Source organism: Sarcophilus harrisii, chromosome 2 (assembly GCF_902635505.1).
Source record: "Sarcophilus harrisii chromosome 2, mSarHar1.11, whole genome shotgun sequence".
Taxonomy (NCBI): domain Eukaryota; kingdom Metazoa; phylum Chordata; class Mammalia; order Dasyuromorphia; family Dasyuridae; genus Sarcophilus; species Sarcophilus harrisii.
Genome location: NC_045427.1, coordinates 472,650,778 through 472,665,257, shown reverse-complemented (window position 1 = coordinate 472,665,257; position 14,480 = coordinate 472,650,778). Strand labels below are relative to the sequence as shown.

General features: G+C 33.3%; 1 pseudogene; it reads right to left on the bottom strand.

Moving 5' to 3' along the window:
* Nucleotides 1–567: 567 nt before the first annotated feature.
* The window catches only part of LOC100923043, a 34,639-nt pseudogene continuing 20,726 nt past the window's right edge, over nt 568–14,480 (bottom strand).

The window sequence follows — 14,480 nt, the reverse complement described above, 5'->3', positions numbered from 1 at the left end:
TTATAAAGTTCTTAAAATAGATAAGCCATTGGTTAATGTGATTTTAAACTATATAATAATTAATTTTCTTAATTAAAAATAAAACAAATAATCTTCTACAGCAGTTCATATAGTTAAACTGAAATAATTTCAGCATCAAAATAGCCAAACAGATATAAGTAATTAATATTTTACTTAAAAATAAATATAATCCTCCTTTAATCAAACTTTTTTATCTAAACTATAATAGAAACATATATACTGAAGAAGACTAGACCAATTATATTAAAACTTAATTTGTGCAAATATACTACAAACACATTTTTCAGGCATATATTAAAAGATATTAATTTAGCTAAATTTGAATGGGTCTACAGGCATGTGATGTTTTGTTTCATTTTAAAATAAACTATGTCCCACATGCATAAACATTTTGGCCATTTTTACATATGTGGCATACAATTTACAGTCACCTAGCCAGTGATCTTTCCACATATTTAAATAATACTCTGTGATAGTTAACCTAAAAAAAAAAGAAAAAAGTCATTTTAAAATGATTTAAATATGGATTATACTAGACCCATATTTTTACATTCTATGAATTTTTTCATGTTCAGCAAATCTATTCAAGTGATTGAAGTTATTGCACCATTTAAAAAGAAAAGCCTCAGCAATGCTTCTGAACTGTGACATAATCTTAAATTCATCCTAAATTTCTTTTCCCGAAGAATTCTTAGAGTTCTCTTTTGATCACATAAGGATAAGTTTTAATCTCATTAGGGTCTGGGTCTTTCTCATAAATAAGATATAACCAATTTCTTGTTTTCTCCACATCCCATCAAACTGTATCCTGTAGTAAATTCTTGTTAGATAGAAAATATCTTCTGGAGGAATTTGTTCCATGGGGATTCCTAGTTTAGCCTTGACCTGCTCATCTTAATCCTATAGTATTATTTTCTTCCAATTCTGTTAGGTTGCTTAGTAGATCATTACAACAAGTATTTGTAAAAACAATCTGGAAAAGTTATTTTAGCATCAAATATCTTCTGCAATGATAACTTATTTTATGTATTAAATAAAAAGATAGTAAAAGTTTTATGTAATAATCTTTTATCAATGTTTTTATTTAGGTAGCAATTTTTATTAGTCTCTGAACAAATCTTAATATTATTTTCATCAATAAGAATGTATATCTCTGCCAAAAGCTAAATTTCCTCAAGATTGTTGGTATTTATTTCAGGCTTTGTTGTAATCTACTTAATTCTTCATAAGAAGCCTCCACTCCCTCAGAGGCATCAATACTATGGCTTTGTTCTGTCAACTGCACTACTGGGTGAGAAACCTCTTAGATTGTTTAGATCTCTATTTGTGTGGAAAGTGTTTTGTCATCGTGTTAAATAGTCCCTGATTGCTCTTAGCAGATAAACTCCTAAATATTTTATCATGTTAGTATTTATTTTAATAAGGATTTTTCTTTTACTCTCTTCCCATTGACTTTTTGGGGGTAATAAATAGAAATGTTAATGATTTATGTGGATTCATTTCATATCTTACAACTTTGTTAATTAAGTTGTTAATTATTTTAACTGTTTTTAATGGGTTCTCTAAGCATGCTATCATATTATCTACAAAGAATAATAGTTTTTTCATTATCTATTGTTACTTTTTTCAGTTTCTTATGCTTGTCTTTTTGCTATAGCTAATTATTCTAGTACAATATTGAATAACAGTGTGATAATAGAAATCCATGTTTCACCCCAGATCTTATTGGGAAGGCTTCTAAGTTATCTCCATTACAGATAATGTTTGTAAACAATTTTAGGTTCATAATACTTATACTTTTAAGGAAAGTGCCAAAAATTCCATAATTTCTAATGTTTTTTAATAGGAATGAATGTTGCATATTATCAAAAACTTTCTCCACATCTATTGATAAAATCAATATGATAAAATCATATCAATTTTGTTGTTTTGGACAATTAGGGAAAATTATGCTTATAATTCTTCCTAATATTGATCCAATTCTCTATTCATAGTATAAACCTCACCTGGTCATAGTCTACAATCTTTGTGATATGCTATTATAACATTCTCACAACATTTTATTTAATTTTTTTTGTATCTATATTCATTAAGGAAATTTGTTTACAATTTTCTTTCAGTATTTTTGTTCTTCCTGATTTGAGTATCAAAATTATATTTATGTTCAAAAGGAATTTGGTAAGTATTCTTCCTTACCTCTTTTTTCAAATAGTTTGTATACTCTTGGGATTAATTATTCCTTACATATTTGGTAGAATTCACTTAAAAAGCTATCTGGTACTGTAGTATTCTGGTTGGTTTTCTATAGGTCTCTGGACCAGCCTTAGTTTCAGCAGAGTAATCACCACAAGAATCGCCAGGGATAAAATTCAAATTCTTTATTATCTCCTTCACAGTCTAATTTCCTTGCCTGAGACCCCAGCTAGCTTTCTTGAGATTTTCCAGAGTCTTGGTTTCAGTGGAGAAGCAAAGGAAGACAGGCCTGCCACCATGGTGGTGTAAGATGGAATGAATCTCTCTCTATGTTTAAACTAAGAGCTTGTGCTTCAGCCTCCAGCTACCACAAAGGTGAGTCCACTCTGGCTGAATTTGTCCCAGCTTATATGCTGTATCATAATTAGATCATTTACAGTATACTGAGTATAAACCAATCATTATATCACTAAGGAACCATTATTTGTTGTAAGATTAAATCAATCATACTGAACTATTAATCACCTTGCTAAACTAGATAATTATTGTATTATCAATTCCACTGAGTTAGCACTTTGTAAGAATTCTTGTTTCAAGTACAGAGTTCTGGCCCATAACATGGTACTAGGAATTTTTTCTTATAGAACTTATTTATCATTTGTTCAATTTATTTTTTCTAAGATGAATTTATTTAAATATTCTATTTCCTCTTCTGTTAATCTAGACCAGAGGTCCTCAAACTATGGCCCTGGGCCAGATGGGGCAGCTGAGGACAATTATCCCCCTCACTCAGGGCTAAGAAGTTTCTTTATTTAAAGGCCCACAAAACAAAGTTTTTGTTTTTACTATAGTCTGGCCCTCCAACAGTCTGAGGGACAGTGAACTGACCCGCTATTTTAAAAGTTTGAGGACCCCTGATCTAGACAGTTTGTTTTTGGTAATATTCACTTATATTGTCAATATTATCAGTGTATAATTGTGCAAAATAACTCCTAATAATTGCTTTAATTTTATCCTCATAGATCATTCATTTGCCCTTTTCATTTTTGATACAGATAAGTTGATTTTCTTCTTTTTAAAATCAAATTTAAAAGTAGTTTATATATTTGATTGTGGGTTTTTTTTTCCATAGAACAAGTTCTGAGTTTTATTTATTAGTTCAATTTTTTTACTTTTAATTTTATTAATTGTTCCTTTGATTTTCAGGATTTACACATTAGTTCTTAATTGGAGATTTTAAAATTTCTTTTATTTTTATAGTTGCATGCTCAATTCATTTATCTGTTCTTTCTATTGCTCACACACACACACACACACATACACACACACATACACATATATATATATGTAGAGATATAAATTTTCTCCTAAGTAGTACTTTGCATTCCACAAATTTTTGGTATGTTGTCTCATTGATGTCATTATCTTTAATATTTCTGCTTTTTAAAATTTATGTGTGAAGTTTTTATGCCCTAATATATAGTTAATTTTGTGAACTACTATGTACAACTGAGAAAAAAGAATTCCCTTTCTTTTCTCATTCAGTTTTCTCCAGAGGTTTATTATATCTTTTACAAAATTCTGTTCCTTAATTTTTTAAAAATTATTATTATTATTTTATAATTCAATTTATCTAGCTCTGAGATGAGAAACCTAAAGTCATCTAGTAGTATAGTTTTAGTATCTATTACCTTCTGTAAAACTCATTTAACTTTTAGAATTTGGATACTCTATTGTTTGGTACATAGAGATTTGTTACTGATTTTACTTTATTGTCTATGGACAATAAAGCTTGTACAAAAGCTTTTTAATTTGATATAATCCAAATTTTCTATTTTGTGATCAATAATGATCTCTAATACTTCTTTGGTCACAAATTCCTTCCTCCTCCACAGGTCTGAGAGGTAAACTATGATAGGTTCTTCTAATTTATTTATAATCTCATTCTTTATGCTTAGATCACAAACCCATTTTTACCTTATCTTGGTGTACAGCTTTAAGTGTGGGTCAATGCCTAGTTTCTACCATACTAATTTTCAATTTTCCCAGCAGCTTTTGTCAAAGTGAATTCTTGTCCCAAAAGCTGGGGTCTTTGGGTTTGTCAAACACTAGATTATTAAAGTTATTGACTGTTTTGTCCTGTGAACCTAACCTATTCCAGTGATCAACTAGTCTATTTCTTAGCCAATACCAAATGGTTTTGGTGACCACTGCTTTATAATATAGTTTTAGATCTGGTTCAGCTAGGCCACCTTCATTTGATTTTTTTCTCATTAGTTCCCTAGAAAATGTTGACCTTTTATTCTTCCAGATGAATTTGTTGTTATTTTTTCTAGGTCACTAAAATAGCTTCTTGGGAGTCTGATTGGCACAGCACTAAATAAATAGATTAGTTTAGGTAGTGTTGCCATCTTATATTCGCTCAACCTATCCAACAGCACTTAATATTTTATCAATTGGCTAGATATGACTTTATTTGTATGGAAAGTGTTTTATAGTTTTGCTCATATAGTTCCTGACTTTCCCTTAACAGATAGATTCCCAAATATTTTATACTCTCAGGAGTTACTTTAAATGGAATTTCTCTTTGTATCATTAACCGTTGGATTTTGTTAATGATATAAAAGAATGCTGATAATTTATGTGGGTTTATTTTGTATCCTGCAACTTTGCTAAAGTTGTGGATTATTTCTAATAGCTTTTTAATAGAATCACTGGGGTTTTCTAAGTATACCATCATATCATCTGCAATGAGTGAAAATTTGGGTTCCTCATTACCTACTTTAATTCCTTTAATCTTTTTCTCAACTCTTATTGCCAATGCTAGCATTTCTAATACAATATTGAATAATAATGGTGATAATGGTCAACCTTGTTTGACTTCTGATCTTACTGGGAATGGTTCCAGTTTATCTCCATTACATCTGTTGTTTACTGATGGTTTTAAATAGTTGCTACTGACTATTTTAAGGAAAAGTCCATTTATTCCTATACTCTCAAATGTTTTTAATAGGAATGGATGCTGGATTTTATCAAATGCTTTTTCTGAATCTATTGAGATGATCATGTGGTTTTTGTTAATTTGGTTATTGAGATAATCAATTATGCTAATAGTTTTCCTAATATTGAACCAGTCCTACATTTCTGGTATAAATCCTACTTGGTCATGGTGTATTATCCTGAGGATGATTTTCTGTAATCTTTTTGCTAATATTTTATTTAAGATTTTTGCATCAATATTCATTAGGGAGATCAGTCTATAATTTTCTTTCTGTTTTCAACCTACCTAGTTTAAGTATCAGTACCATGTCTGTGTCATAAAAGGAATTTGATAGGACTCCTTTATTCCCTATTTTTTCAAATAATTTTTATAACATTGGAGTTAATTGTTCTTTAAATGTTTGGTAGAATTCACATGTAAATCCATCTGGTCCTGGGGATTTTTTCTTAATTCATATTAATCTTATGATTAATAGCTTGTTCTATTTCTTTTTCTAAAATGGTACTATTTAAGCAATTTACTTCCTCCTCTGTTAATCTGGGAAGCCTATATTTTTGAAGGCAGTCATCCATTTCACTTAGGTTATCAAATTTATTGGCATAAAATTGGGTAAAGTAACTCCTAATTATTGCTCTAATTTCTTATTCGTTTGGTGGAAAGTTCTCCCTTTTCGTTTTTAAGACTCACAATTTGATTTTCTTCTTTCCTGTTTCCAATCAAATTTACCCAAGGTTTATCTATTTTGTTGGGTTTTTTTTTTTCATAAAACCAACTTTTAGTTTTTTTTTTTACTTTCAATTTTATTAATTTCTCCTTTTAATTTTAGAATTTCAAGTTGAGTATTTGATTGGGATTTTTTAATTTGCTCTTTTTCTAGCTTTTTAGGTTGCAAGCCCAATTCATTGATCTTCTCTTTCTATATTTTATTCAAGTGAGCCTCTAAAGATATAAAATTTCCCCTTATTACCTCTTTGGCTGCATCCCACAAATTTTGGTATGTTGTCTCATTGTTGTCATTCTCTTGGGTGAAATTATTAATTTGTCTATGATTTGCTGTTTCACCCATTCATTATTTAGGATGAGATTATTTAGTTTCCAATTACTTTTTGGTCTATTTACCTCTAGCTTTTTGTTGAATGTAGTTTTTATTGCATCTTGATCTGAAAAGAACACATCTACTATTTCTGTCTTTCTGAATTTAATTTTGAGGTCTTTATGTCCTAATATATGGTCAGTTTTTGTATATATTCCATGAACTTCTGAAAAGAAAGTGTAGTTCTTTCTGTCTCCATTCAATTTTCTCCAAAGATCTACCATACCTAACTTTTCTAATATTCTATTTACCTCTTTAACTTCTTTCTTATTTGTTTTGTGGTTTGATTTATCCAATTCTGAGAGTGTAAGGTTGAGATCTCTTCCTATTATAGTTTTGCTATCTATTTCTCCTTGCAACTCTCTTAACTTATTTAGGAATTTAGATGTACACACTACTTGGTGTATATATGTTTAATATTGATATTGCTTCATTGTCTATGCTACCCTTTAGCAAAACATAGTTTCCTTCCTTATCTCTTTTAATTAGATGAATTTTTGCTTTTGCTTGATCTGAGATATGGCTACCCTTGCTTTTTTTGACTTCACCTGAAGCATAATAGATTCTGCTCCAGCCTTTTACCTTTACTCTGTATGTATCACCCTGCTTTAAATGTGTTTCCTGTAAACAACATATTGTAGGATTCTGGCTTTTGATCCAATCTGCTCTCTGCTTCCACTTTATGGGAGAGTTCATCCCATTCACATTTATGGTTTAAACTACTAATTCTGTATTTCCCGCCATTTTATTATCCCCAGATTATGCTTTTCTTTTTCTTTCTCTCCTTAACCCCCTCCCCAGTATTAAACTTATGGGCACCACTTGCCTCATGTAGCTCTCCTTCTTTAGAATTCCTACCACCCTCTTTGAGTCCCTTTCCCTGTCTTATATCTTTCCCTTATTACTCTTTTCCTTTTCCCTTTTCCTCTCCCAATTTTGAATGAGGTTAGAGAAGTTTTTCTATAAACCAAATATGTCTAATATTTTCTCTTTAAGATAAATTTGATGAGAGTAAGATCACACAGTGTTTCTCCCCCTCCTTAAATTCCCTCAGATATTATAGGTTTCCTTTGCCTCTTTGTGGGATGTAATTTCCCTCTTTTTATCTCATACCCATTTCCTTTTTTCTGATACTATCCCCTTTCCACTTCTACTTCCCTTTTTTGTATTATAATAGTAAAATCAAATTATACATGCACTCTTTATATATGCCTATAACAGAAATACAGTTCTCAAGAGTTCTTTTTATCTTTTATGCTTCTGTTGAGTCCTATATTTGGAGGTCAAATTTTTTGTTTAGCCCTGATTTTTTTCATTAGGAATAAATGGAATTCACCTGTTTCATTAAATGTACATCTTTTCCCTGGAAGAAAATGCTCAGCTTAGCTGGGTAGTGGATTCATTCCAAGTTCTTTTGCCTTTCAGAATATCAGATTTCAGGACCTTTGATCCTTTAATGTGGAAGCAGCTAGATCCTGAGTGATCCTTATTGTGGCTCCTTGGTAGTTTAATTTTTTTTTCTGGCTCCTTGTAATATTTTTCCTTAGTCTGATACTTCTGAAATTTAGCCACAATATTCCTTGGAGTTTTTATTTTGAGGTCTCTTTCAGAAGATGTTCAATGAATTCTTTCAACACCTATTTTACCTTCTGATTTTATTACATCTGGGCAGTTCTCTTTGATGATTTCTTGTAAAATAGTGTCTAGGCTCTTTTTCATCATAATTTTCAGGAAGTACAATAATCCTCAGATTATGTCTCCTAGATCTATTTTCCAGTTCTGTTGTTTTTCCAAGTAGATATTTAACATGTTTTTGGTTTTGTTTTACTGATTCTTGATGTCTCAATGAATCATTCAGTTCTTTTTGTTCAGTTCTGATTTTTAATGAGTTATTTTCTTCATTTGCTTTTTTTTTTTTTTTTTTTTTTTTTTTACTTCTTTCTGTATATGTCCAATTGAGTTTTTAATTCAGTTGTTTTGCTCTATGGGATTTTTTCCATTCCACTAATTTTTTTTTTTTAACTGATTTATTTCCTTTTTCCAATTCACAAATCCTAATTTCCTAGGAGTTTTTTATCTTTTCCAATTCATAAATTTTGTTTCCCTGGGAGTTCTTTACCTTTTCCAATTCACATTTCAGGAAGTTGTTTTTTCCACTTTATCAAGTTTTTCTTTTAATGAGTTATATGCCTTTTCCATACTCTCTTGCAGAACTTCTCTTTCCTTTCCCCATTTTTCTTCTAGCTCTCTTTTAAAATCTTTTATAATTTCTTCTAGGAGAGCCTTGTGAAGGGGATCAGGCTATATCACCCTTTGAGGTTTTGTCTGAAGACTGTCTGCTATTAGTCTCCTTGGGGTTGGAAACCTGCTCCCTTTCTGTATAGAAGCTATGTATAGTTAGAGTTCGCTTGGCTTTGCTATTCATTTTTTTTTTAAAGCCCTTAGGGTCTGCTTTCAGGGCAAGATTACCAGCTTCTTCTACAGAACAGGTATAGATAAATGGACAGTAGCTGTCCTGCAAATGGGCTGCAAATTGCAGCTAAGCTGTGGAAGTTTCACTGCTCTGGGAAGAACCCCCACAGGGGAAGTGCCATTGCCCTGCCAGAACCTCCCAGCTGTGCAGAATTGTGACTGCCCTGGGCAGAGCCCCACACTTTGGACTGTGGCTGCACAGCTGCACTGTGATATATGCTGAATCACTCCGGGTTCTGGGTGGGTGTGGCCAAGTCCTGTTAAATTCTGGCATTTTGGAGGGCATACTCTATCTTTGGCATTTGTGTAACTTCTCTGCTAATCTACTGCTTTGCAGCCAAAGCAGAGCAGCCAACCTGTGGTGAGTCCTCCCTGTAAATTCTCCACCTGCAGAGACCGCCCCTACCCCCAATCTGCTCAGTGTGCTAGCCTCCCTGTTCTGTCTCCCTGCCAGGGCTGGCCTCCTCCCACCTGATCAGGACAAACCTTTTCTGCTGATCTTGCAGATTATCTTTGGATAGTAATTTGTTGTCCTCCCAATATTCATGGATTTTACCAGTCAAGCACTATTTCAGAGGCTGAATTTGATAATCAGTAGTGAGGTTAGAAGGGGAGTTTAAAATGAAGTGTGTGTCTCTCTGCCATCTTGGCTCACCTCCTTCCCCTCCCCCCACACATTCATTTGTTTTTAAAATCACTTTTGACTCTTCAAGGAATTTTTGTTGGGCTTATGTCACATTCACTTTTTTCTTTGAGGCTTTGATTGTAGCTGTTTTAACATTTTGTCTTCTTCTGAGTTTGTCTTAATTTTCCATATCCACATGGTAGATTTTTATGATCAAGTTCTTTTCTTCTGTTGTTTGCTCATTTTTCCAAGCTATTTTTTGACTTTGAACATTATGTTAAAGTTGGGACTCTATTTCCAGGGTGTGGTAGGGGAGGGAGCTATCTCAAGACTCAGATTTTTTCCTCACTGCTGTTTACAAAGCTTGTTCTGGAGTTTGGGTACTTTTTGGTGCTTCCAAGATGGCATGATCTGAGGACAGGTGTGGTAGCTGTTCCTTTGTGATCAGAAATAATACTACTCCTCAGGAACCCTGTTCCCTAGTGACTATTAAAAATTACAGTTTCTTTGGAACAGCAAGTGTTCTTCTCCACCCTGGAATTGAAATTCAGAAGTGAATTTAGGTTAGAAAAAGGCCCTATTTTGTGCCCAGTGATAGCACTGGGGTTCCCTATAGTCTCTTTCCAATTCTCTTACCACTGTTTTGAGAATTCCTGAAAAACAAGATGCTGTTCTCACTACCTTCAATGACCACTGATTGAACCAATGTCACAGACCTATTCTTCTGACAGACCATTCCTGCTAAACTTCTAAGTTGTCTTGGTGGACTCCAACTTTTGTTGGCTTTGCCACTTCAGAATTCAATTTGAAGTTTTATTTTAAAGTTATTTGGAGGGGAATTTTAAGTGAGCTCAGTTGCTTCCATTATTCCATCACTTTGCCTTCCCCATTCCTACCAAATCTAGTATTCTTGAAGAGTATTTTTGAAAACTTGCTTTGTAAATTTCAAAGTTCTAAATAAACACCTTTTTTTTTTTTTTTTTGGTAATTCCTTCTCTCTCTCTCTCTCTCTTTTTATTATAGCTTTTTATTTATAAGTTATATGCATGAGTAATTTTGCAGCATTGACAATTGCCAAACCTTTTGTTCCAATTTTTCCCCTCCTTCCCCCCATCCCCTCCTCCAGGTGGCAGGTTGACCAATACATGTTAAATATATTAAAGTATAAATTAAATACAGTAGAAGTATACATGTCCTAACAGTTATTTTGCTGTACAAAAAGAATCGGACTTTGAAATAGTGTACTATTAGCTTGTGAAGGAAATCAAAAATACAGGCAGACAAAAATAGAGGGATTGGGAATTCTATGTAATGGTTCATAGTCATCTCCCAGAGTTCTTTCGCTGGGTGTAGCTAGTTCAGTTCATTACTGTTCCATTGGAACTGATTTGATTCATCTCATTCTTGAAGAGGGCCACGTCCATTAGAATTGATCATCATATAGTATTGTTGTTGAAGTATATAATGATCTCCTGGTCCTGCTCATTTCACACAGCATAAGTTCATGTAAGTCTCTCCAGGCCTTTCTGAAATCATCCTGTTGATCGTTTCTTACCAAACAATAATATTCCATATTATTCATATACCACAATTTATTCACCCATTCTCCAATTGATGAGCATCCACTCGGTTTCCAGTTTCTGGCCATTACAAAGAGACCTGCCACAAACATTCTTGCACATACAGGTCCCTTTCCCTTCTTTAAGATTTCTTTTGGGATATAAGCCCAGTAGAAACACTGCTGGATCAAAGGGTATGCACAGTTTGATAACTTTTTGAGCATAGTTCCAAATTGCTCTCCAGAATAGCTGGATATAAACAAATTTTTTTAACCGAAGGAGGTGATAAATTAAGAAATCCTTAAACAAATTAAGTTAAAGCTCAAAATCAGACAATAGTGTGAAAAGGAAACAATTTTCTTCTTGGGTATAATTTTCTGTTTGCAAACCTAAGAATCCTGTGTATGACCTCTGCCACAGATCAGAACTCAACTCAGAGGATTGGGACTCTTTTTTTGTTTGTTTGTTTAAAGCAGGCACAAAATGAGGGTATATCCTGGAAAAATAACCACTTTTAAAATATAGCAAACTCCTGTTTTGGAGAAGTTAACTGGCACAGAGAGGATAGAGTGCTGGACCTGGATTCAGGGAGACTTGTCTTCCTGAATTCAAATTTGACCTCAGAAATTTATTATAAGCAAGTCACTTAACCTTGTTTGCCTCATTTCCTCATTTGTAAAATGAAATGGAGAAGGAAGTGGCAAACCACTCCAGTATCTTTGTCAAATGGGGACACAGAGTCAGTTCATCATGACTGAACAACAACAAATTCTTATTTACCCAAAAATCTAATAAATAAAAAACTTAAGAGAGTAAATCTAGTCACTTATTATTATTATTATTTTTTTTTACGAGAACAAGAAAATACCTTAATATCAGAGTTTTTTATTTTGGGGTATTTTTGTGGAGGGAGTGGGGGGGTGAGGTTGAGGGTAAATTTCTGAGATATCCTAAAGCTGGAAGAGACCTTAAAGTTCATCTAGTCTAGGTGCTGTTAAGTATTTTTGTGGGTCATGGACTCCTTGGCCACCTGTTGGAGCCTATGGAGAACTTCTCAAAAAAAAAGTTTTTAAGTTATAAAGAAGACACAGGATTATCCTGTAACTTTGGACACAACTTTTCCAAATTCCTCATCCATAATACTAGGAGATACAGTAAAATTAGGAGTTCCTAACCTATTTTTTAAAAATATTTTAATATGTTTATTAATATATTATTATTTTTATATTATATTTACATATTATATTATAATTTATATAATTATACACATATTAACAGATTCACAGGCCGAAGGTTAGGAACTCCTGATTTTACTGTACCTCCTAGTATTAGGATGAGAAATTTGGAAAAGACAAGCAACCTGCCCAAAGTCATACATGTAGTAAGAGGCAAAACTAGAGTTTGAACCTGGTTGCTCTAACTCTAACAACAACAACAACAATAGTTAACATTTATATAGTACTTTCTATGTGCCAGGCACTATGTCAAATCATTTACAATTATTTGATGCTCACAACTCTGGGATGTAGGTGCTTTTATTATCCCTATTTTGCTGATCAGGAAACTGAGCAAATAGAGATTAAGTGATATGTCCAGAGTTATACAGGATCTAAATCTAGCACTTTTTCCGCTGTATCATATATCCCAAAGTGCCTTGTGAATATTAAAAAGTATATTAAATTACAATAAATCTAGATTTTTTTCTTTTTCTTTTTTCTTTTCTTTTCTTTTTTTTTTTGGCTAAGTGTATTTTACAAAACTATATCTCAATTTTAAAAGATTCAATTTTTGGATGTATCTGTTAATGTGAAGGGCTACTCTGAGGTGGGTTTAAACAGCAACCAAACTGTTTGGGGCTATCATTTCCACTTACTGCCCATTATGAAGAATTGTTCTTCTTTCCTATTTTGCCAATTGAATTATTGCTCTTTATTTAAAATTCACTCAAAAGCTATCTCATTGTAAATACCTTGACTCAAGACTTCCCTTGTGGCCCAGAGAATCAATATTTGCTTTTCCATATGAGTTTCATGTACTATTTTTCTTGTTCAATACAATATTATAGTATGGTGAAAAGAGTATTGGATCCGGAGACCCAGAATGTGGAATCAGATCCCAGCTGTATCATTTACTAACTATGAAGTATTTTGTAGATCAGGGCTTTTTAAACTTTTTCATCAGCAACCCCCTTTTACCCAACAAATTGTTATGCAATACTGGTTTTATAGGCATATAAAATATACTATAAATTAAACATTTAATAATGATAAATCATCATTTCAAATCCCATAACATTCAGTTATATGACCCCATATAAGGTTGTAACTTGTGATACAGGAGCCACCTGCCAGTGGCTCCTAGAGATCTAATGCAGACCTGTAGAATGGATCTCTTCATGTGAAAGGATGATGATGACACAAGGAGACTGAGAGGCAGTTGTATTCTCTGACCTCTCTTCTCCTCCCTCTTGTCTCCAATTTACTTCATTCCCAATCCACAAGGAACATCTTCATTGAAAGGCTGCTTTGCAACTCATTCAAGTGTTATGATTCACAGCTGTAGAGGTTCTTGGAGAATTTGATGAGATTTAGATTTGGGGAACCCAAATGAAATTAGGATTTCTGGTGGTCAGGGAGTTAAATGAAGTCTAGTGCTGGGTTCAGGTTCAGGGAGTCAAATGGAGGGGTTTGTCTCCCCTGCAACCTCTTGGGATTTGGTGCAAGCATAGGTTCTCTGTAAAGGAATTTACAGACCCAAAAACCTAGATTGATAAAAGAGGTTTATTATGGGGATTGTAAGTAGTGTTAAAGTCTGGCTAAGGAAATAGGTGAGGGTAAAGAGAAGAGGGCACTGGAAAGGAGTATTCCAGTGGGCAGAAGCTCCTTGGGGTGCCAAGCATAGGGCTGGAATGTTTGGAACCTCTGCAAAGAGAGGGTTTTAGTTTGGTTTTTTTATAATAGGAGGCTTTGGCTACAAGCTGAAGGGGACTCATGGGTGGAGTCCCAAGTTGGCTCCTAGCTGGATTTCAGCTTGGAGCTGGAATTTGAATTGAATTCAGTGGGTTTCAGGACTGAGCCGACACTATCCACATAATGAAGATGAAACTATTTGTCCTTTGGGGTGGAGTCCACTGAGGCAGAGTTGAAGGAGATTTTCTTCTTTAAGGATTTTCAGAGTTTTGGGGTCCCCTCTTCAAATTGACCTGCTCCTTCACTTAGGCATAGTCCTTAACAGTAAATCACAGTTTAAGAAGCTTTGGTGTAGATCAATTAACCTCTCTGGGCCTCAGTTTCTCCAAATGCAAAATGTAAAATGACCTTTATCTAAATGACCTAACTAAAGGCTCTTTCAAATCCAAGTCTGTAATCCCATGACTGAAGTAAAAAATTCCCTTATTACAGTAATCAGTATATTTTATCCAGTGTTAGGCCCTTCATGAGGCTAGGGATTGTCTCATATACAAATCTTTTGTGTTTTTTTTTAAAGCACCAAGCACAACAATCTATATGTAATCAG